Source organism: Tetrao urogallus (genome assembly GCF_951394365.1).
Source record: "Tetrao urogallus genome assembly, chromosome: Z".
In the NCBI taxonomy this organism is placed as follows: Eukaryota; Metazoa; Chordata; class Aves; order Galliformes; family Phasianidae; genus Tetrao; species Tetrao urogallus.
The window spans coordinates 48693081-48716916 of record NC_136816.1 but is presented as its reverse complement, the minus strand read 5'-3'; positions in this window follow the sequence as shown (position 1 = coordinate 48716916).

Genomic DNA, 23836 nt, shown 5'->3' with positions numbered 1-23836 from the left:
TGAAAAAGCAGCTGTAAAAGGCTAGAGGGCCCAGATGCTGCTGGGGAGTGTTGGCAGGATCAACAGGATGTATCTATGTGGGGATTAGGAGCTTCTGGCATCTGAGAGAGGACAGGGCAGAGACAGTGTCTAAAACATGTTGGCTGGAGGTATCTGAGGCCTTCTACTGTTTTTGCAGCTGTGCAGAGCACATTAGAAATCTCCAGATTCTCCCAGGCAGGAGAGTGACACTCTGATTTGGAAGGCTGATGCCCTGTCCTCCACTATTGCAGAAAGAAAGGGGCAGGAGTCAGGGTGAGCCCTTTTTTGGAGAGGTTGGGATGATGCTGAGGTTTGATTCCAAGTTTGTTCAGGGTTTTAGTGGTCAACAGCAGAGGAGGTGAAGGTAGAAACTGATGCTACTCATCTCTGTTGCCTATTGAATGTAGGCGCTATGTGAGTGGCAGTGCTTTTCCTGAGGCTGCCTGGGCTGTTTATCTGAGCCAGGCAGCTGTGGGTGGCAGAAGCTAGGTGAAAAGGTCTGCTGGCAGATTCCCTTCTTCTCAGACATGCCCTTTGTGCTAAGCATGCAAAGAAAGGCTCCTAAGAAAGTGCTGCCCTCTGGGTGCCTCCTGGGAAGCCCACACCAGTGCCTCGCTTCCCTGTCCTGTGGGCTGCTGCTTAGTGGTACAAAGCAGAGCTCAAGGTCCAGACAATCTCCTCTTGTTTGCCCTTCCATAGGCAGCTGGTCTCCTCTTGGCTTTCAGAGCACTTAAGCTGGCATTTATTCTCCATAACAAAACAAGAAATGTGTCCTCCATCCAGCCTTGGCCTCCATCCAGCTTTTTGTCCGGTGGCACTGAAAGAATCCATGGCGGGTACAGCTGGAGGTCAGGCAGTGATGATGGGGAAAAAGGACATATTTAAAACACAAATAATACTGCTTGCATCTCTCTCAGAGCCGCTGACTTTCATGTCTGAATTTCTGAAAGGCCATAGCTGTCTTACTGTTTCCATCTCTACAGCAATTCCATTCTTTCTTTTGCTCTTTCTTTAGCATTTCACTGATGTACAAGCTAGAAGAAATTTGTCCTTTTGTGCTCTCTTGGGGATTTTATTTGGTTAATACTTCATCAGAATTAGAGACAGCATGCTTGGTTTTATAACGTCTTTTACTGTTTCTCTATTTGACATGGTTTATTCCAGAACAGAAGCCACAACCTGAAATGCCAGAGCTGTGAGGCATAGAGACCAGAAGTAAATTGAGATAATATCATCCTGAGAAAGCTGAGACAAAATTAAAGTCTGGTCCTGTTGCTACTCCTTCCTTTTCCACTCAAATAACAAGTTTTCTTACTGTAACTTTTTTACTTTTCAGCTGTCTTTACTCTTTCCAGGTAAAAATATACCGTAACTGTAGGGAATGATGTTCTGGAGTCAATACTGGAGATGCGCCCCTTTCCGCCACTCTGTCAAAATTTTTGTTTTAGACAGAAATCAGTGAGTGAGTTTCTATCTTACCTCTGCCTTTTGGTGTGTACATGTCCTCTGCTTTCTGTCTGCAGCCATAGCTGGCTGGATAACCCCTTTGGCAGCTTAGCAACATGGTTATTTGCAGTTCTCCAAGGGTTTTCTGAACTGGCCAAATGACTGTTAGATGTTCAGATGAAAATTTGAAATGATAGGAGGCTTTGTTAGGAAGATATAGAATTCTTCAAGTTGCTTCATCTTGGCTTGAAACAAAAGGAGAAGTGAGTCAAATAACTAATGTTCATCTGTAGGTCTGTGTGAAGCTAGAAGATATGGAAATTATTGTCACTCTGTGCAAACAGCTCTGTCATCTCTGTTGGAGCAAGTTCACTGAGATCAGGAATTATCTCACAAGGTTTCTCCATTCTATAACAAATTTTCACTTAACCATACTGTATGTGTTCATGTGTGTATTTCCACGCCAAAATATACATAATCTTAAAGTCAAGAAATTGGAAACTCAGGAAATGAAAGCCTTTGTTCTTGGATTTTTCTTAAAGCATCAAAGACACAGTTCCTTCTACTTTAATTTGCCAGAACTTCTTGTGAGAACTTGACTCATCTACAGAACAGCACTTCCTATAAATCTTCTTTGTCTCACTGAGGTCTAGAAGATGAACCCAGTTTACAGGACAGTGATGTACCATGAATACTTTTTGGCAACTGATCCAGAAATGGATCAGTTAGTTGGGCTAACATTTGCTCTTTGGTTAAATGCAAACAACAATACTCCTGTGTTTTCTTAATGGATTGCATGAACAAGGTTAGCACTTGCATCCATATTGCCTTCCCAAGGTGGCCTTTAATTAATATGGATGCCTTTTGCCATTAAATTCCCAAAGGCACTTCTCCAGGAAAAGGGTATGTTCCTACATTCAGGCTCCTTTCCAATCTCTGTAATGAGATTTGTTATCTACATCATCATCATCAGGAGATGAGATTCAATGCGAGCACCTTAAGATTAAGACGTTAGAAATCCAAAATGTCAGAGGAGTTGGCGAGAAGCCAATCTGGCATACACTAGTGAATTTGCTTATGAATAAAACTGTTTAACTTAAAACCCCACACGCTGAGAAGAAAATAAACAGCAAGTCTGCTGGTCTGCTGTGCAGTGAATCCACTCTACTGTATTATTGCACAGAGAGAACTGAATGTGTGTTTATCATTTTCCCTCTAAGTATTAGGTCTCTTAATTTTTTTATTTATTTATTTATTTTTCCAATGGCCGAATCCCTTTCAGAAACCTGCACTTGGTTCTGCTTTATTACTATTCATGAAGTACAAATGTTGCAGCAGAAAGGCGTAAAACTAGCAACATGCCTGGAGGGAGAGACGTGGTGCCACTGCATGGGATGAACTGCCTGTTCACAAAGAGAACCTGTAAAAAGGGAGTTTTGTCCCTGCCGGAGACAAGGGAGAGTGGGACAGGCTTCCTTGTGAGCTAATTGCTTCGCCTCTGGATGAACAGCTGCACCAGGATGGGATTTTGGCAGTGCATGGGTGTTGCAGCAGCATCAGATGAAATGCCTTTGGGGTGGGCTGGGGCTGTGTTTTGCCAAAGTGTGTTGTTGCAAAGTGTTATGTAAACAGACACCAGTTTCTGAAAAGTATCTTACCTACAAACAGAGCTTTGAAATGGTATGTGGTTAGAGGCCTCCATGGGGAGAAGGAAGGACCCTACTGCCTCCCACTTCTACATAGAGCTTGGCTTCTCAAGCCAAACTTCATTTGCTTCAATCCTGTGAGGAATTTTGGTCCTGTGAACTGAAGAGTCTAAAATTTGGGATTTGTTTGGAAAAAGCAACCTGTCCAAGTAACTATGTTGTGATGAGCCTCCTGTGCTGCTCCTGGGGCTCTAACAATCTGTAGGAAAGCGAGAGGCTTTGTGATGCACTTTAATAGCTGCTTCAAGCAAGATGAAGTGTGTATGTGCTTTTCTGACATACATTTCTAATGTACACCTTTCTGATGTATTTTCTGTATAGCAAAACTGAAGCTCTGGGTTAGACTGTGTAAATGTCCATGCAGACTTCAGCACCAAGTACATCACTGACACAAGGATGATTCTGGCACACTCAGTGGTTTCAGTGTGCTGCCAGTTTGGTGTACAGTTTGGCTTCTGCCTGGTTATACAAAGGGAAGCCTGACCATCCCTGGTTGTTTTTGTGGGTTGGCTTCATGTTAGTGAGCATGTGCAGTTTTTTGTGCGTGTCTTACTTGGCCTAAGTCTGATAACTTGAAAACAAGTCTTTGCGTTGTAAGTAGAGTAGGATAGGGAAACATGGCCTGACAGTTTGATGCAGCTGTGTTGTACAGGAATGTGATTTGCCTTTGTGCAGATGAATGAGATATCTAAGGATTCTCCAGCTCTTGGCACAGACTGCTAATGATGGATAAACTTAGCATTTCTTTATCTCCTGGCAGAAGAAATGAGTGATAACTGTTCAGTCTTCAGAAGATGGACAAATCCAGTGTGAAGGTGAGGCCACAGCTTGCCAAGGAGGCTAATTCACAGATCAGAACTGATTCACCCTGAGAAAAGAGGAAATCCACTTAACTCCATGCAATCAGCCTGCTCCAAGAATGGTTCCCATTGCAGTTGGCTCAGTCTTGTGCGTTGGGCAGAAGATGTGAAGACTATTTCACCCTGATTTTCTAGTTCAGCTGTGACTTCAGCTAACAAAAACACACCATCAGTAAACTTGTGTTTTGCTAAATATTTGAAGGCAATGGTCAGCTCAGAGAAACAGCTTTGAAAAAATCTATCTGGCAAAGTCTACACATTTTTCCTGAAGTGAATGCCTTCCTGAAAATACACTAGACATATTTTCAGCGTGCACACAGCTTGCACTTCCAGGATGTTATGCAGAGGAGGGTAAAGACAGCTCAGTTTTCGTTGGATGTGTTCTGCCTATCCTGCACTATGCTATCCGGTCGTGAGTGGTGTTCCCCAGGGGTCGGTGCTGGGGCCTGTCCTCTTCAATATCTTTATTGATGACCTCGATGAGGGCATTGAGTGCACCCTCAGTAAATTTGCAGATGACACCAAATTGGCTGGAAGTGTGGATCTGCCTGGGGGTAGCGAGGCCCTACAGAGGGATCTGGACAGGCTGGAGAGCTGGGCTGAAGCCAATGGGATGAGGTTCAACAAAGCCAAATGCCAGGTCCTGCACTTCGGCTACAACAACCCCAGGCGACGCTACAGGCTTGGGGCGGTGTGGCTGGAGGACTGCGTAGAGGAAATGGACCTGGGGGTATTGATTGATGCTCGGCTGAACATGAGCCAACAGTGTGCCCAGGTGGCCAAGAAGGCCAATGGCATCCTGGCTTGCATCAAAAACAGCATTGCAAGCAGGAGCAGAGAGGTGATTGTTCCCCTATACTCAGCACTGGTGAGGCCGCACCTCGAGTACTGTGTCCAGTTTTGGGCCCCTCACTGCAAGAAAGATATTGAGGCCCTGGAACGTGTTCAGAGGAGGGCAACAAAGCTGGTGAGGGGTCTGGAACACAGGCCATCTGAGGAGAGGCTGAAGGAGCTGGGAATGTTCAGCCTGGAGAAGAGGAGGCTCAGGGGAGACCTCATTGCTCTCTATAACTTCCTGAAGGGAGGTTGTAGTGAGCTGGGGGTCGGCCTCTTCTCTCGTGTCATTAGTGATAGGACCAGGGGGAATGGTTTCAAGCTACGGCAGGGGAGATTCAGGCTGGACATGAGGAAGTATTACTTTTCAGAAAGGGTGGTCAGGCACTGGAATGGACTGCCAAGGGAGGTGGTGGAGTCACCGAGCCTGGGGGTGTTCAAGGAAAGGCTGGATGTTGTGTTGAGGGACATGGTTTAGTGGGAGCTATTGGGAATAGGTGAATGGTTGGACTGGATGATCTTTTAGGTCTTTTCCAACCTTGGTGATTCTATGATTCTATGCTTCCAACAGAGGAGAGGAATATTACATTGCCTCCTAAAACCTCAAGCCTTGTGGAAGAATGGCTGTAGAAAAATCAAGAAGATTTCAGTTATTCTTGGAACTTCTTTTCCTCACTTTGATCAGTTTTATAAACTTTATGTATTTGAGCATGGTGTGTAAGGTTAAAGTACGTGGCGCATGTGCTAGTATCTAGGGTTCAAAGGAAAAAAAAGCGTTGCTACACACTAACAGACAAAAAAAAGCCTCTCCAGATCATTTATGCCAGCAGTCGTTCAAATATTGCTTCTTCTATTTGCAGATTTGTGTTTTATTCATTTTTCTCATGAGGAAGGGGCTTGCATTGAATCTCATCTCCTGATGATGATGTAGATAATAAAAACATCTTGTATCTTAACAAAGAGCCTGAATTCCCAGGAAGCTATTTAGATCTTGGATGACTGCGATGTTTTGTTGAAAATGTCACACTAACACACTAATGTGCACTAATAACAAAAAGATTTCATAAAGATTGAAAAAGCACTAACAAAGGGCCAGTCATGTGAGAAGGAAAGAAAAGGAGTAATTCGTTTTTCTCAATGTACTTGACAGATGCTTGGAAATTAAACACGAAATTCTTGCTAGAAGCCAAAATCTTCCATTGTTTTGCTGATCTCCCTCTCCAATTGCTTTCTGTTCCTTATTATAAATGAAATGTTGAAGACATTGGTACACTTAATAGCTTTCGTGTTCTTTATGCTGAAATCTTACAAGAGTTTTAAATCCATTTTATCACCTGCTTAGAGTCAGATCACTGCATTCATGTTCCATGTGGGATAGAAGGGGATAGAAAAACATGCAGTTGCCAGTATTTCTCTAAGATCACAGGGGCAATGGTCCTCTTCTACCTCAGCCCACTGACGCCTTCATATGAGCGTCATTACAGAAGTGAAAAAATTTGGAACCAGGGGAATGGAAGGGTTGGGTCTCTACTTCACTGCAGTAGTTTATCCCAGGATAAAAATGAATTTAACAACCGTAACTTGGGATAACTGATTGGCTTAGAGCTGCATCCTTCTTCCTGCTATATCTCTTAGGGTTGCAACTACTTCTCTTTTGAAGTCTATGCTCGTGAAAAGTCAATGTGTGAAGTTCGCCAAACAGTCTCCCTCCACCAGGAGAAGTGTGGATTGTATGGAAATTGAGGTGTTTTTTTTTTTTGTGGTTTTTTTTTGTTTGTTAGTTTGGTTGTTTTTTTTTTTTTTTTTGGTAACTTCTGAAACAGTGGAAAGTACAAATGAAACAGATTCAGCATGAGAATTTTGTCAAATGAATGGAAATAATGACTGAATCAGCAATGCTACCAAAGGGCAACTCAGTTAACTTTCATTAAAGAAATCTAGCTGTCAAATTCATTAAGAAACTGAGAACTATTTCAATTCACCTGAAAAAATGAAACACACACACAGACTGATTTAGGGCTTCAGCCAGTTTAGACTACATTCAGAGGAAAACAAGAACAAAATATAGCTTCCTACAAGCACAAAAATAGCAAGAAATCTGTTTACATTATGTGTCTTATAAATACTGCTCCTTGATGATACAAGTTAACAGAGGTCTGCATTTTCATGGGATCATAGAATGGGCTGGGTTGAAAAGGACCACAATGATCACCTGGTTTCAACCCCCTGCTATGTGCAGGGTCACCAACCACCAGATCAGGCTGCCCAGAGCCACATCCAGCCTGGCCTTGAATGCCTCCAGGGGTGGGGCATCCACAGCCTCCTTGGGCAACCTGTTCCAGTGCATCACCTCTTGTTAAAAACAAACAAACAAACAAACAAAACTCCTTTTCACTGGGATGTCAACAAGAAATTGAAGTGCAGGCCCCATAACCTCTGATGAGCTCTGTCTCTCATACTTTTTTCTTCCTTTTGTTTCTCTCTCTGAAATAAAGAATTTTCTGGCCAAAGCCTTCATACTTGAAACTTTAGTGCAAAATCTCTGGGACAGGTGTGAGCTTCTGAGACAGGACCCACTGGAGCTCATAGCTGTGCTGCCTTGTGACTGGGCAGCATCATAGGAGGCAGCACTCTGCCTATGATCTTCCAAAGTGCAACACTTACAACTGCTCTTTGCTCTGCATTCCCTTCTTAGAGGAACCAGTCTTACTGACATCAGACCTTTGCCTATTTCCTTGCTCTTGTTTTGTCTTCTTTCCGATTGTGAAAAGTTACACATTAGACAAAGAATTTAATTAGGCACCTACTTGAGCTGCAGCCTGACGCACTGTGTTCCTCAGGAGATTTTCTGTGCACCTGTGTGAGATTAGGGAAAGAGGACCTGATGGTCCTGTATCCAAGTCCCATGGCTGCTCATTGTAGTCCTTCTTTTGCATTACTTCCTTGATTACCTATTTGAACTAAAGAGCTTTGACTAAAGCATGTTAATTATTGAGCAAGGAAAACTTCTGTCAGTTTCTTTTAATGGTTGTTGACTAAAACTTTGCAGAATTCTCTGGGACATTGCATGCAAATCAATGGATGAAGCAATTTGAATTCCTTAACCAGTCTCTTATGATTTCTCTTCTTCTCCTCTGTAGAATTAATTCTTCGTTATAACTCAAGTATTTACTTATTGTTGGGTTATAAATCCCAAGTGGATCCTGTAATAATTGGTATTTTTTGTTTGCTGGGTTTGTGTTTTTTTTTTGTTTGTTTGTTTGTTTGTTCTGCCTCACACATCTCTGGCTGGAAATACAATGAAACAGCTCAGCTTTTGTGGCAAAGAAAATTCTGCCTCCTGTGCAGAAAATCTGCTAAAATTAATCTAGAAGGAATTATACTTCTTCCAAGGCTAATAGTCTGCTGATTTTTTCATCTACTTGCCTCAGGAGAGGGCTAGATTGTTTATTTTAATGATGAACATTAACATGAAAGATTATTCTGCTTTCTCACAGGAAGGACTGACGGGACATAGCCAAGACTGTCACTGCTGCTTGTGGTTACCAAAAATACTGATAAAATAAATTAGTACTCTTATCTATGACTGCAGTCATTAAGTGTTTGATGAAGGAACATACTGTATATCTGACTTCACTTGATGTCCACACCACAGTATTTTTTAGAAGGGTTAGAGGCTATGGAAGACGTGTACTGCAGTTAATGAAGTTGTAGCAGAGCAGCTAAACTTGACCTCTAGAGCTGGAAACTATAACAATTAAGGAATGACTCTACCTTTAGCAGAGAGTGACATTCAAAAGAAATCTCATGTACGCTAAAAAGTCAAATATTTAGGACTCAGGCACAAAGAAGACCCACGTATCGTGTTTTCTCTTTGTCAGAAATCATTCAGTTGATACCAAACAATGTCTACGCCAGTGAAATAAGCATGAGCATTTCACTTAAACACGTGACTGCAATTTGCTCTTGCTCACTGAATTTGCAGGAATCTTAGCTGAAAAGTCAGTTTGCTGCAGTGGCTGCTGTAAGATCTGGACCTGTCAAGGTCTGTGTGTGCAGCCAAAGTGCCTTTGGAGGGGAAGATACGATGAAAAAGGTCCTTCTACCCTGTAAGAGGACTGACTCTTCTGGTTCCTGTTGTTTTGCTTCTCTGAACGTGATGGCAATGGAATTTAACAGTTTAGAAAGGCACTGTTCTGCACCTCCTTGGACACAGCATAGAAATACATTTTTGGCTGTCATTGGCTCAAGGTAGCTGCTTAAAATTTACCCAGTTTGAAATACTTAATTCCCACAGTTCCCACTGAATTCATCAGTTGTAAGTTGCCCATATATATATGTATAAAGCAATTTTCTGTACCTGGATTACTTGTGGCAGATTCTATGGTATACCCGAATGGTAAGTGGTTAGAATGGTTTACCACTCAGAGTATTTATAAGAAGGCCTTCTGAGGAGATCTATCTTTCAGTACTGTGACTAAGATCCTGGCTACGTTTGGAAGTTATACATTCTCTCTGGAGACCTAAAGACTTCTCATAAGTGGGAATCAAGCTCCTGAAATATATGTATGACTAGCAATGCTGAAGACCATCAAAATGCCCTTTTCAAGAGTAGAATTTCTGTTTTTTCTACATATGAATTTCATCAGAACATGCTTTTCCATGCTAGTCTATTGTGTTACTGTCAGGGTTTTCTCACTGAGGAGAAAATCAAACTACATGCATTTCATTGTAAAGAAGAATACAACTTTACCTAAAATTTCAAGGCTGGGCATTCATGTGGAACAAAACTGAAATAATTTAAGGTGTAGTTATGGATAAAGATTAAATTCAGTTGGGTTTAAGTAGCTTTGAAATGTTAAATAACTCTGCAAGTTAGTATTATATTTCAAAGTAGTGAGGAGGGCCAAGAAAAACATCCAGGGCCTCTGATTTCTACATAAAAAGCAAAAAGTGTGTTGCTGGGGTAGATAATCCTCTTATTACATTGCCAAAATTACTTCAGGGATTCTTTTGTGGAAAAATTTGACCTGGATATATCCATACGAAAAATCTTCCACTGCTGTCTAACACTAATCCAATTGCAGATACATATGCACTACAGATGGGGAAAGTTTATTTCAATAGTCTGTATTTTTCTTCCTGTTCTTATAGTGACAACTGTAAACAGCGTTCCACAAATCAGCACCACAAAGAGGAGAACTATGTATGTACTGTTCAGGAAGGACAGGCTGCAGCTCAGCACAGCTAGGGGAGTATGCTCTGATCAGTACAGAGCTGTTGATTGAATACATTTCAGGCACAAGTGGGAAGGAAAAGGGTAGAGTATAGCCTTGCATAAATTTGTTACTGAACAGCAATTCATTCTGCAAGCTATTGATAGCATAGTCTGAATGCAGTAACTTTCTAATCACCTCAAGAAACAAATTCAATTGAAATATGAGCATCTAATAGAAAAGGGAAATAACCCAGGACATCTTCACTACTGAATCAAAGTCATCTTTAAGACAACCTCCAGCGTATAGGATATGCTATCACAGGGGTTCTGCCAACATTCCTGGGAAACATTTCTATTCTTACTTACAAAAGTTCCAGGTATCTGTCCAATAAGCAAGTATGCAGTCCCGTAATGTCAGGCTACAGTAAGTAGAACATTGGAGGCCATATACTATCTTTATCAGATTATCTCTCAAAATTTCTGCTGTGAATAAACAAGGATTTCTCCTTAAGGACTTTCCAGATAAAGAATAATTTGGAAGTAACACATATGCCTTGCTCCCCACGCTTTCTTCATGTATGTTAGTTAATCTAAAGAAAAACGTGCACTTTTTTGCTTCTCTTAATGATGATTTTTCTTTTAAAATTGAGTTGATGAACTTAGTTTATGCTAACTAGTTGATGTACCTCACTGTCCACTGAATCCCAGTGTTATAATGTGTAATTCAAGGCACTCTAGTATGACCTTTTCTGCATGGTTTTTTTCATTAACACTATCCTGAAAGACACTCTGTTCTATTTCTTCATATTGTGGAGCTATCATAGATTACTTTTTTTTTCCTCTGTGGTCTGAGCAAATAACTTTCAAGTAGTAACAGAACTTAACTTGAAGAGCATACTTTTATCTACAAAGCTGTTTAGTGTTTTAGCTTATTTTCTGTCTCCCCACTTGTTCTGCTCTTCAGTAAAGAACTGAGCAGTAAGCACCTTCTAATGAACAGATAATTATATATAATCATTGGCTTACATTAATCCTTATTTTTCATCTTCTGTTTGATGAAATTTCTCTTAAGCAGTTTGCTTCTATGATTTAGGATGCATCTTTGATAAACCAGGAAGACTGATGTGGAATAGGACACAACTGTCCAGTAGGAACAAAAATATACTAGGCAGCAAACTGGTGGGGCCCATCACCAAGGCTTTAAACTACTTTTAAGGGCAAGGAGACTTGCTACTGAAGAACAGTGGAGAGCTTGGGAAACAGGGAACATAGTTGTGTTAGGAAGAAGTGGGGAAAAAGACTTGTCCCAGAGGTTTGTGGAAGGTCTTTTCCAAGAAGCTAATGCATCTGAATGCCTCTATACCAATGCATCCATAAAAGGAAATAAGTGAGAAAAACTGGAAACTGCAGTACAATTGGAAAACTACAATCTCGTTGCTATCACAGAAACAGGGGAGATGACTCACATGACTGAAATACCATGACTGAAGGCTGTGAGCTATTTAGAAGGGACAGGAGAATTAGTGGGGTGGGGAAGTTGTGCTCTATATTAAGAAGTGTATAGACTGCAAAGAGCTGCTTCTGAGAAACTGTCACAAACAGGTTGAGAGCTTGTGGGTTAAAACTAGGGACCAGACAAATAAACAGCATCTGGTGGTCAGGGTCTGCTACAGGTTACCTGTTGACATGGACTTCTTGCTTCAACTACAAGAGCAACACACTCTCAGGCTCTCATCCTGACTGGGGATTTCAACCACCAAGATATCCTCTGAAAGAACAACATAGCAAGCTACAAGCAGTCCAGGAGACACCAGGAGTCCATTGAAAACAACTTTCTGATTCTGGCTTTGGACAGACCTATCAACGGTGAAGCGTTGCTGGACCTGGTGCTCACCAGTGTGAAAGAGATTGCAAAAGAGATTAAGATCAGAGACAGCCTGGATGCAGTGACCATGTCCCGGTCAAGTCTTTGATCTTGAGGAATGTGGGCTGGCAAAGAGTGGAGTCAGGATCCTAAACTTAAGGAGATCAAACTTCAGGCTGTTTAAGGAATTGTTGGATGAGATCTCCTGGGAAACTGTATTTACAAACAAATGAACAGAACAGAAAAGTCAGCACTCTGAGAACACCTTTCTGAGGGTGCAAGAGCTCTCCATTCCCCAGAATAAGGAAATAGGCAGATGAGGCAGCAAATGGCTACTGGTCAGGCTGAGGGAAAAAAAGAAAAAGTATAGCCCCTTGTTCCTCAGGGGTCTGTCTTTGTATCAATGACATAGTAAGATTGAGTGTACCCTGATTAAGTCTGCTGATGGCATTAAGCTGAGTGGCTAGTTGAAACAATAAAAGGGAGGGACACCATCCAGAGGGACCTGGACATGCTCAAAAAGTGGCTGTATGAGAATCTAATGAAGTCCAGTAAGGCCAAGTACAATGAGCTGTACTTGGGTCAAAGCAATACCAGATACGAGTACACATTGGAAGAGCTCATTGAGAGCAGCCCTGCCAAGAAGGACTTGTTAGTTCTAATGGCCAAAAAACTGAACACAAGCCAACAGTGTGCACTTGCATCCAAGAAGATCAACAGTATCCTGGCCTGCATCAAAAGAGAGGTGGCCATCAGGGAGAGGGACATGATTGTCTGTCCCTATGAAGCTTCATCTGGAGTACTGCATCCAGGTCTGAGGCCCCTAGTACAGAAAAGATGTGGGGCTGTTGGAGTGGGTCCATAGGAGGATGCAAAGTAGATCAAAGGGCTGGAGCACCTCTCCAGGTTGAAGGTTGAAGGACTTGGGCTTGTTTAGCCTGGAGAAGAGAAGGCTCCAGTGGCTTTCCAGTACCTGAAGGGAACTTAGAACCAGGAAGGAGACTGACTTTTTACATAGTCTGATAATGATAGAACAAGGGGGAATGGCTTTTGCCTAAAAGAGGGGAGATTGAGGTTAGGTGTTAGAAACAGATTTTTTACTCAAAGTGGTGAGGGTGAGGTAATGGAACAGGTTGCCCAGAGAGGATCTCGGGGGGCCTGGTTGGATGGGTCCTTGGCAAACAAATACGGAGGTTAGCAACCCTGTTCATAGCATGGGGTTTGAAACTAGATGGTCTTTATGGTCCCTTCCAATCTAAGCTATTCTATGACCCATGTCTGCAAAATAATGCCTGTACATTTTCTTTTTCCTGATTTTTCCTATATTCATTGTAAACTGGTACCACATTCATGTTTACCTGTTAGTTTTTTGCCTGTTCTTAAGCAATTCTGCCCGCTTTTTAAATGAGATGCTGCTGTGCTGGGACTTTTTACTACTTGACTTTTATAGAGAAACAGGATGCCTCTCCAGGCACACAGCTGAGTGCCTGTGTTAGGACTTCTTGTTTTTAAAAACCTTAAGCTATTAGGCTATAAATGTGATTTTGAACACATTTATTCTTGTTCTCAGAGAGGCAAATTCTATGTAACAAATTGCCTGATACCAGTTTTTACCGATTCAAAGATATTCTCATCTGTTTGCTCAGCCATCACCACCAGTTACAGATATTCAGGAGTGCTTGCTGTATTTCCTGACCTTTAATCTCTTTTCTTGCAGAAACAAATACAATCTGAGACCATATTAAATGTCAGTAGGTAGGGGTTCTTGTAGAGGGGCATGTAAGTTATCTAGCTCCCGGAGACAGATAGAAAATGTATTTTGTTGAAAACGCTATCGTGCATCATGACATTGAATCTTGTTGCTATGGAGGAGGTACCACCTGGGTGACCTGGGGGACAGAACTCCTGTTAGTGTATGGGACGGAATTTAGAGTAGTGACTTTAGTTGCCAGGGAGTTTTCAGTTGTGTTCATCGCTACAGAAATCAGAATGTCAGGGGAGAAATGTAAGCCTGAATCAACCTGAAAGTACTTCAACATGTTAAAAACATGTATTAATTTTCAAATCAACTTCTCCTCTGCTCTGAATCAAAGATAAATCTACTGTTCTCTGTAACCAAGTCATGAGGGACTCTGGTGGCACTGTCATGGATAACTTGGTTCTGTAGACAAAGATAATATAGATTTGATCTTTTACACAGCCAGCTCCTTGACAGCTCCAAGGAATACCAGTGATTCTTGCCTGTTAAACTGCAGCTAGTTTTAATTCCCAGAAGACCAGAAAATAAATAATTTTACACTTTAGTAAAAAGTTTTACACTTTAGTGCACCTTTAGTGCACCTTTCCTATCTCTACTGCAAACTGAAGAGCTGACCGAAAGCACAATAAGCAAGGAGAGAATAGATCCATTTCAGAACATGGTGAGTGAAACTCTTTGAGATTCTTCCTGTACAACCAACTTCCAAAACATTTCTTACAGCTGTCAGATACAGCTTGGATATTATGGCAGGCAGCCAGTTAACACAGATAAACAAGTCACCCCTTGCAGTCCCAGGTTTTTCCAGGAATAGTGTCATTTTGTTTTATTTCCATAGGACCCTTGGATGGTAAGGAATTAGCATAGATATCACACTTATCTTCTATCTGTTCATTTTCATTGCTTTTCTCTTACTTTCTCCTACATGGAAACACTACAATGTCTATCTAAATAAACAAGTAACCATATCCTTTCTAGATTTTTAACTGATTAATCAAACAATTTATTAGTAGAACTGTTGCTGAAAAACTTTGCATTGTCACCACACAAACCTAACAGGTGTATCAGTGTATATGCCTTGCTATAGTTTTGAATCTGCCAGCCTCAGCTGGGTATGTGAAAATGGAAATTAAAACTGATTTTTCTGTAATAAGAAGCTCACTTGCAGAACAGTTTAGACTTTGAGCTCTTTTAGCATGCATGTTTAGTAGATTCTATACTACTGGTTGGATATTAGGAAAAATTTCTTTTCTGTAAGAGTGATCTGCTGCTGGAATGGGCTGTCTAGAGGGGTGGTGGAGTCATAATCCTTGGAGATGTTCAAGTAATGTTCAGATGTTGTACTGAGGGATATGGCTTAAAGGAGAAATACTGCTGGTATGTGGACAGTTGAGCTGGATGATCTTGGATGTCTTTTCTAACCTTGGTCATTCTATTATTTTATGATTTATACAGTTCCAGTCCCAATTAGCAATGGGACATATACTCTCTCCAAAAGGAATAGTTCCAGGATTGCTTATGCTTTATGGTTGGTGATGACAGTATATCCAGGGAATAAGTCGATTGAGAAATTTGATTAAAAAAGTGGAAAACAAAGTACATCTTGAAGACTTACTGAACAGCAAAAGCTGAATTGTGTTTTGCACTTAAGGGGGTATCAGTCAAGAGAATTGAAAGATTTTATCAAGATGGCATTGTCTAAAACTGTTTCCCAAGCAGTTGTTCCTCCTATTATGGAGCTTAGTGTATTTAATGGCATCAAGACCACCCTTTAGGCGTACAGCAGCAGCATTGTTAGAGTTGATATGTTGAAAGCTGCAGGATGTGGCACTCCTGTCTTGCCTTGTCTGCACTTCCATTCATTTTTCCTCTTCCTCACTCCAGGCTACAAAAAGATTACTTCCTTCCAGGAAGTCAAGATAGCAGAGCTAATGATGCTCTATTCTGTATGATTATTCTGTACTCCCTGAAATAAAGGGAAAGCCCAGTCTTATAATCCAGACAACCTTGGTTGTTAATACAGGTGTTTTCAGAATTCCCCAAACCTGGTTTGTTCTCAAAACTGTTACATTATCTGAAGAGCTGCCTACTACATTTAAAAATAAATAAATTAATTAAAAGAGAGAGAAAGAGAATGAAACAAAAAAACAGCAAGACTCTTCAGCTATTAATGTAACTTAAAGATGAAGGAGTGGGGCAAGAATGATTTCCTCTGTATAATAATCTTTCAAAATTGCACTGTGAAAACCATAGCAGAGTTACTATTACAAAAAGCAAATAAAATTAATAAAAATAATGAACCAAATGTAGTAAAATTAGTACAGTAAAAATAAAAATTTTAGGTCAATGCTTGTTGGGTACAATTTCACAAATGTATTCAGTAAACAGCTTTCAGAAATGCAAAGCTGGAATCTTTTCTGTTCCTTATGTTCTTCTCTAATTCACAGTCCAGCTGAACATATATTGTCTTCTAAAGTAAATAACTTGCTGACAAACCCAACTGCCATTCTGCAGTTTGATGGAGTGGAAGAACTGGCATCTGTGCCTATCTTGTGTAAGGAATAAGTCACTCTAGTTCTCAGCTGTGCCTCCAAGCTAATAGAATACTGTTTAGAACAGCAAGCAAAAACAAAATATATATATATATTTTTTAAGTTGACACCAGCCAGTTAGAATTAAGTAGAATTCTGTCTCTTTTTTTTTCCCCCCATCAATAGATGTGAAGTTCATGACATTTTCAACTTAAGAGTAAATAACTATGATTCTATGATGCTATTACAGATACTTCCCTGTAAGCTTTACCCTGAAAAGGAAGGCAACAGCAACATTTTAAGAAATCTGGTCTCTACCAGGACAGTGCACATGACCAGGTGTCCTGAACTCAGAATTTTCTTCGTTTCCTGCTGCCAATGATTTCCAAGGACTCATTTGAGGATTAATGATAATCCTTCTGAGCACCTGCTGCTAATTACAATGGATAAAGTTAAAAACACAATCCTTGCAGAGCTTGAGCCATGTAGTATTACTTGGCCTGTCAGCATGCAAGCTCGTATTTCTGACCTGTTAAGGCTAGCATACATCTCACACTCCTTGTGAGTGCAAAGTGATGCTGCATTCTGCTATGCTTTCTGCTGTTTCAGAAGTGTTACATGTATGAAAACAGCATTTCATACCAGCATCACTTTCTGATTTACCTTCCATTCCTCTCAAGTATAATATTTCACCTTTTATTTTCTAGCCCTGAGATTTAAAAGGCCTGCCTGATCTCTCTCTCTTTGCAACCTGTGGCCTAATATACAAAACTGGTGAAGGCACACATAATCTTTACTCATTTTGACTATAATCCTGCTGTGTGGCTTTGGCAAGCTTTTTGTCACCTGAACTGCCTTTGTAAAATGGGGACAGTGATGCTAGAAAGCTTTTGAAAGGGCTTTCAGAAGTAATGTATATAGAAGTCAGTAAGAGCTGAACAAGCTGTGATTTGGTGCCAAAGATGCAGTTTTCATTGCCTGAGGAGATCAAAAAGTCTCTGACGCATGAATCAATTCCAGTACAGATAAGAACTAATGTCATTGTATAAAGCATTGGCAACATCTCGCCAGCACACTGTGTTTCTCATTTCCCATTCTTAGAAAAGATCTAACTAAACTGAAAAGACATAGGAGAGGTGTAACAAAAATTATTTGGAAGGTCTGTCATAAAAACGACGGAACACAAATGGCTTTAGTTTGGCTATATAACAAGACCTTATTTTGATAAAGGTTATTACTCCTCTTGAGAAATACTCAGAAAAGAAGGAGGATATGTGAACAAAAATGAAGAGAAGTCAATTAACTGGTGTTTGCCTGGGGACAAATGAAAAATGCCTTCAGAAGTATCGTCATTGTAAAAGTCTTTTTTCTTTTGGAGAGGTGAAGCTCTGACTCACAGTATAACTAGATGACAAGTGATGTATGATATGGCTACCAGTGATTTCAGAAACAGGTCCCAGCGATTAAGGAAAGTGGATGGTGGTATTGTATTTTCTGTCCTCTTGCCCCTGCAACTCGCTGCTTGTCACCCCTCACATCCAAACTAGCCTCTTACCTTCATCCAGTGTCAGCAATGGCATTGATGTGAACAAAAGTAAAATGGGGGCATCCAGGTCTATGCTGTATTAAAGGCCACTGTATCATCATGTTTTTTAACATCCTGCCCTACGAACAACTTGTCGTGGGAAGCACAGAATGACGTGAATGAGGACTTCAAGCACTATAATGATTTGGGGTAAATAGTGAAAGCTTTTTACTGTAATTAAAGCCAGTGGAAACATAATTTTAAAATGTCTCATCCATAAGGAAAAACATTTATGTGTACATTTGTCAGGGCCAAATTATTTGCACTAATCCTTTTAAAAGTCTTGTGCGATGACTAGGATTTTACTTTCACAGTTGATAAAATAAAAAAGCAGATGGGATAAATGTAGCTGACACAGATGTGGCTGCTATTTCTTCATAATCTGCCTGCCTTTGAGCAAAGTGTAACATAGATGGTGAGATGCTGGATCCTGTCCAATAATGAAAAACTGTCCTCAAAGCTACAGTGTGCTTTCAAGCTGCAAACATATCCTGGGCTATGAAAATCCTTCTTCCTTAATCTTGCTTAACTCTGTCATTGCTAGGATTACAGTATTCAAGGTCTGTGGCTTGTATGGAAAGGATTTTGCATTCCCCTCTGCCTCAACTCCAAGTGGCTGGAGAGTAGTTTTGTGAGAAGCCTCTTCAGGTATCTGTGTGCTTATGGGAAACCTTCAAACTTGCAATTTCATCTCCTTCCCAAAGGATGAAAAGGTGATAAGAAAACCAGAGACTGCAGAGCAAAGGGGTAGAGCAATAGAAACATGTTCATTGTATTTGTATGAATTTAACAATAAAATGGGAAGAATAATTAAAGAAGAGAGGAAGTGGGCATTTTCCTTTCCAATTGCATATAAAAATCAGAAAATTAAGAAAAAATATTAAATACTTTCAAATTTGAAATGACTCAAATTCCTACATTAATTTTTTTACAGGTGAGCCCTGCAGAACTATCTATAGAGTAGACAGTCAGATATCAAACCTGAATGAAAACTAACAAAAGTAAATTGATCTTTCCCATACTTATAAACAAGCAGATTAGGATCACAGCATCCTTTTCTGGCTGTGTCCAGTTGTAGGTGCTTCAAAGGAAAGTGCTGAAGCCCTGTTAATTGATAATTACAGAGTAAGCTGCCTGGTGGGGAAGTTTCCTCCTTAATCCCTTTTTTTAATAGTTGGGTTATATTCTACTGGACAGGTACCTATGTACAAAGAGGTTAAGGCATCTCTGCTTCCCTAGACTATGCCAGAAATTGTAGAAATTTCCTTTCTAACCTTGTAGAAAACTTGCTATGTTGGCGCATAGGAGAAATAGTTATGTTGTACACCATACATAGTAGCAAACATCTATCTCACCTCATAGCACTAAGAAATGCAAAAATAATAGAGGAATACAAAGATCACAATGTAAAGATCAACAAGTAGCTAATAGCAAGAATGCCTATGGCACACATGTAGGAGGCAGAATACTTTACTGTGTATTACCAATGGCTGAAAAACTTGTCTTGATATAAAAATGTTGCTCTCAAACTTGCAAACTGAGTCAATGCTGTTTTGATTAGTTGTCTATAGTTGGTAATACATGTCTCTGTTTTAATCTTTATGGAAGGAAAATATTTTGAATTTCAATACCTAAATCCTAAATGAAATCCTACTGCAGACATCAATCACAGTTCCTATCTGTGTTTCTGTACAAAGAGAAGTTATCCTGGATTTTTTACCACTGCTGTAGATAGCCTCAGAAAGCAAGAATAAAGTCTAAAGAAAGAAAATAAATGCCAATACTGACATTATCTGAATATTTAAAATTTGGTTTATGTGATTAGAGCAGACATGCAGTCCTGGAATGGGTCTTCCATTACAATGTCTCCCAGAGGATATGCGATAAGAAATATCAAGATGGCAATTTAATATTATTTTATGAACTACACAATGAAGACATTTGAATGATTGTAAAATAAAATTGGCCCTTAAGTTTGCAGCTATACAGCATGAGGCACCAAAAGAATGATCTCTGTGTCAGTACCATTGGCACCCGTGTTGCTGTGCACTGAAGACAAATAGAGAAATGCCCAACTTCTTCTCTTGCTGTTTTTACTACCTCTTCCTATCAATTTGCACAGGTATTTCAAAGCCACACTAACACCTTCTTAGTTGCAAATAGCTGTATCAGGGTTTGAACAGTACATGAAGTGCAGACAGCAATGGCCAAAGGAAAAACTCCTCTCTCCCATCTGGTCTGGCACACCCCGGACAGCACTCTGTGGTCATCTATATCTGGCACTTCCCTGGGTGGGGTCTCATGATTCTCAGTGAGTGAGATACACATTACAGCTGCATCAGAGCACTGGCAATGTCCTTTCATGGATGACCTCTCACAGTCTGTAAGCCACATTGTGTGAAAAGGTGAAACGATGGAATCGTTCTACTTCAATGAATACAAAAAGGAGCTCTTATATGGCAGGCTGTACCCCGGTCATGGTGCTGTGGCTATAGCTGTGAGAACAGTGAGAACAGAGTTCTCACTGGAGCTTTGCTTATTGCTTTTTAATTTTTTTTCCTGCAAAATTTCAGTATTTTCTTAGTCAACAGCAGCAGTACCTCCAGTCCCACGAAGGAGCTCTCCCTTCTACCTTAGCCATCAGCACTCTCATCCTAAATTCACTGACTTTTTGCTGGTTGTCAGCTGTATCTTCGGAGTTGTGCATATAGGCAAATTACATGCTGGCTGTAAAAAGGAAAATGATGTTTGCTGCCTCAACTTTGTATTTGGGTGTCCCCTCTTCATATTCCTATCTTTGTATGCTCCAGTTGAACCATGTGGTGCCTTGCCCTGAGCCTTCCACTTCTCACGGTCAGCACAATCAGGTGTTGTGGTATCAGTCTGTAGCAACGGGTGGCAGGGTCTAGACTGCCAGTCTATATCAGCACTAGTGATTAGACTTCATATCTGTGGGATTTAAAGTTGTTTCTGGACAAGTGTGCCTGTGTATCACCAATGCTTATTTGCTTCATCGTGGTTCAACAGCAGAAAAAAACAAAAACAAAAAACAAACAAACAAACAAACAAAACCCTGATTGTAGATTTCCTTTAGGTTACTGCTGTCTTTTAGAGCCTAACTCCAAAATTGCTTTTTTACTCTGGAAGTACTCTGGAAGTCTACTCAGAAACTAGTATAGGATAAAAGATTTTAGGAGCCAAAATCACTAAAGCTCTACCCATGCTCCTCTCATCAAGCTGGTACTTCTGAGTGAGGATGAAAGCCAGAGGCGCTACTGCCTCTACACCCACACCCAAGTGAGGCCACAGAGATAACCAAAGCACAACAGAGCCTTGTGGGATGGCTGGATTACAAGGTTAGACCTTTGTGAAAGGAAACTCTTCTGAATAGCGATTGTCACATAATGCTGCCCGGTATCTATCAAAAACTAAATTGTTGTGACTACAGAGAGTTTAACAGCTTGCTGTTGCTCTGTACTAACTCCTACATCTTCAGGAAAGAAAAGAAGGAAGGACGATTCTGTTGGGTTTTTCTTCTTAAGGAGTTACAGCAGGCGGTTACCATGTCAAAAATACAGTTGTTGAAAGATGAAGGTGTTTGGCTGCTCTGTGTCTTTCAGATCCTGCCCTGTGCAGCACATCAGAGTTTGTGATCATGCACAGCAATAAGTACTGGGGACTTATAAGCAGCTCTGGGGGGGATATATGGGCTGTGCTACATTCAGTGTGTGGTCAGCATCAGACTGTTGACTCTGGAAACTCAGAGGCCCATAGCAAGCCTCATCACTGCTTTGAGAAAATTGTTCCAATGCAAGCAGCCAGAACCACCGGCCTGAACATTTTTTTAAAAGTATTTTTTGGTCTCTGGGAATGATAATACAAGAGATAAGTAGAGCCAGGAATCAAATCAATTCCAGGGTTTGTATAGCATGCCAGAGGAGTGATGGAAGCAAGAAGTTTCTCTCCCTCATTGACAGTATCCTCCAGAGCTGTGCTACTCACTCTGAAACATTACTTGCTGGATTACCTGGTGCGTCCTGCCCTCCTTGCTCAGAAACAAGGGAGATAGTTGTTTTTGCATAACAGCAAAGAACTGCATGTATTCAAATAATGGGTTCCTTTCTGCTTCCCCTGGCCCAGGGAAGAGGAGAGCAGCAGATGTGCTAGATTTCATCTGGCTTTGCTCAGCACTGCTCACTGTGCTCCCAAGCAGATGAAGTGAGAAATACACGGAAGATTCCTATTTTCTTCTTGGACATAGCTTTTAATTAGTATGTGTTAACATGGCTGCGCCATTAAAGCAACACAGGATAGAGCTATAAGGCTGAAATGAAATATTGCTTCCCCTAGAAACTTGAGAAATATTTAATTTTCCTAATGAAACCATACATTTTTTGAAGCTTTTCTGCCATATAAGACCTGTTTCAATTCCCCCAGTATTGTGGCGCACATCCTTCTGTTCATTTAAGAGCTGTCTCTTGTAAGTTCATGAAAGCAGGGTGTTCTTTTAATACAGTTCGGATGTGCGGTTTGGATGTGCTCTGACTGCTGCAGCCTCCTGTATAGCAAATGCACCTCTGCAGACCCAGTGGTTAGCTTAGCTGGGAGCACAGTTAAACCCTCACCAAGCCACCTGTCCACCCAAGCTAGGAAGGTATGTGGTAGAGTATTGAAGAATTTGCTGCCTCATTAGCTCTGCTGAAGAGCAGTGGTGGTCTGCCCTGCTCCACAGAGATGCTTTCTGGGACTACTGGTAATCGAGGTGTTCTCACACTGGGAATGCAGGCAGGCACTTGGCGGAGGAGGGGTTCCTGCAGCTTTGAGCCTGGGGCACGTGGGAAGGGTGAGGGCACTGGGGTTCAGCACTGGTGACATTTGCTGCCAGCAACGATAGAGAAAGATGTTATGGAAAGTCACAGGGCTGACCTTTCCCTATGCTCTCTCTGTCCACTTTATGAAACACTTGACTACAGCATTAAGACATGAGCCTTATTGCAAGAGGCATTATTTGCTGTAGGCATCTCCTGGGAATGTGCTGAGCTCTGCTGGCACATGAACTCTTTCTCGGACTTGGGCATCTCAGAGCAAGATGCAACTGTTCTTTACTGAACAATCAGCCCATACAACACTGAAAAAACTTCGTACAGGGAAGAACAAATTGAGCATCATGAATAGCATATGTAAAAAGTTTTAAATTGGTCACTAAACAGAAGAATGCCTTAAAGTTTGTGGGTTACACAGACATGAGATTTTTTTTTTTTATTCCATGTATAAAGATCAGAATGTTCATTTCTAAGCTTTCAAATGTCCTTTTAAATAAATTTACAGCAGGAATTAAAGCAGATGGAAAGCTACAAAGATGCAAGTCAAAATATATCTTGTAAGAATTTGATCAGGACCACCAGTGTACTTTTTCACTTCTGGTGGTAGTAGTGCTTATGGGCAGTTTATTCAGCAAGACTGAAAAAAGTTGATGTGAACATATTATGCATAATGCATTATTCTATGAAGATACAATGAGTGTAGGTCACTCAGATAGCAATGCCTGCTATGTATTTGGATGGAAATTGCAACAAAGAGCACAATAACAAGTTTGGTAAGAGCAAATTCTCAGCTACAAAACACTAGTTTTCAACAGTCATCACTATTAGTTATTCACCAGCAGAGAACAAGAGACAGCATGCCACACTTACAACAAAGTACTCTAGTGAAGTTGCCTCACTGCCACTCTCATGGCTGCTGAAATGCAATGCTGTCCACCATGCTGTTCTTACATCCACTGTTGATCTCCATAAACATTCAGCATCAGTGAATGTAAATTGGTGCCATTTTTTCCATGTGGAAGAACTCAGTGGCACACCTTTAGTTTATTCACGCTTCCACATCAGGTGCCATTTTGTCAGAGACACATAGACTCACAGAACGGCTCATGTTGGAAGGAACCTTCAAGATTATCTAGTTCCAACCCTGCTGACATGGGCAGGCTTGCTCCTTACCAGATCTGGCTGACAGTGG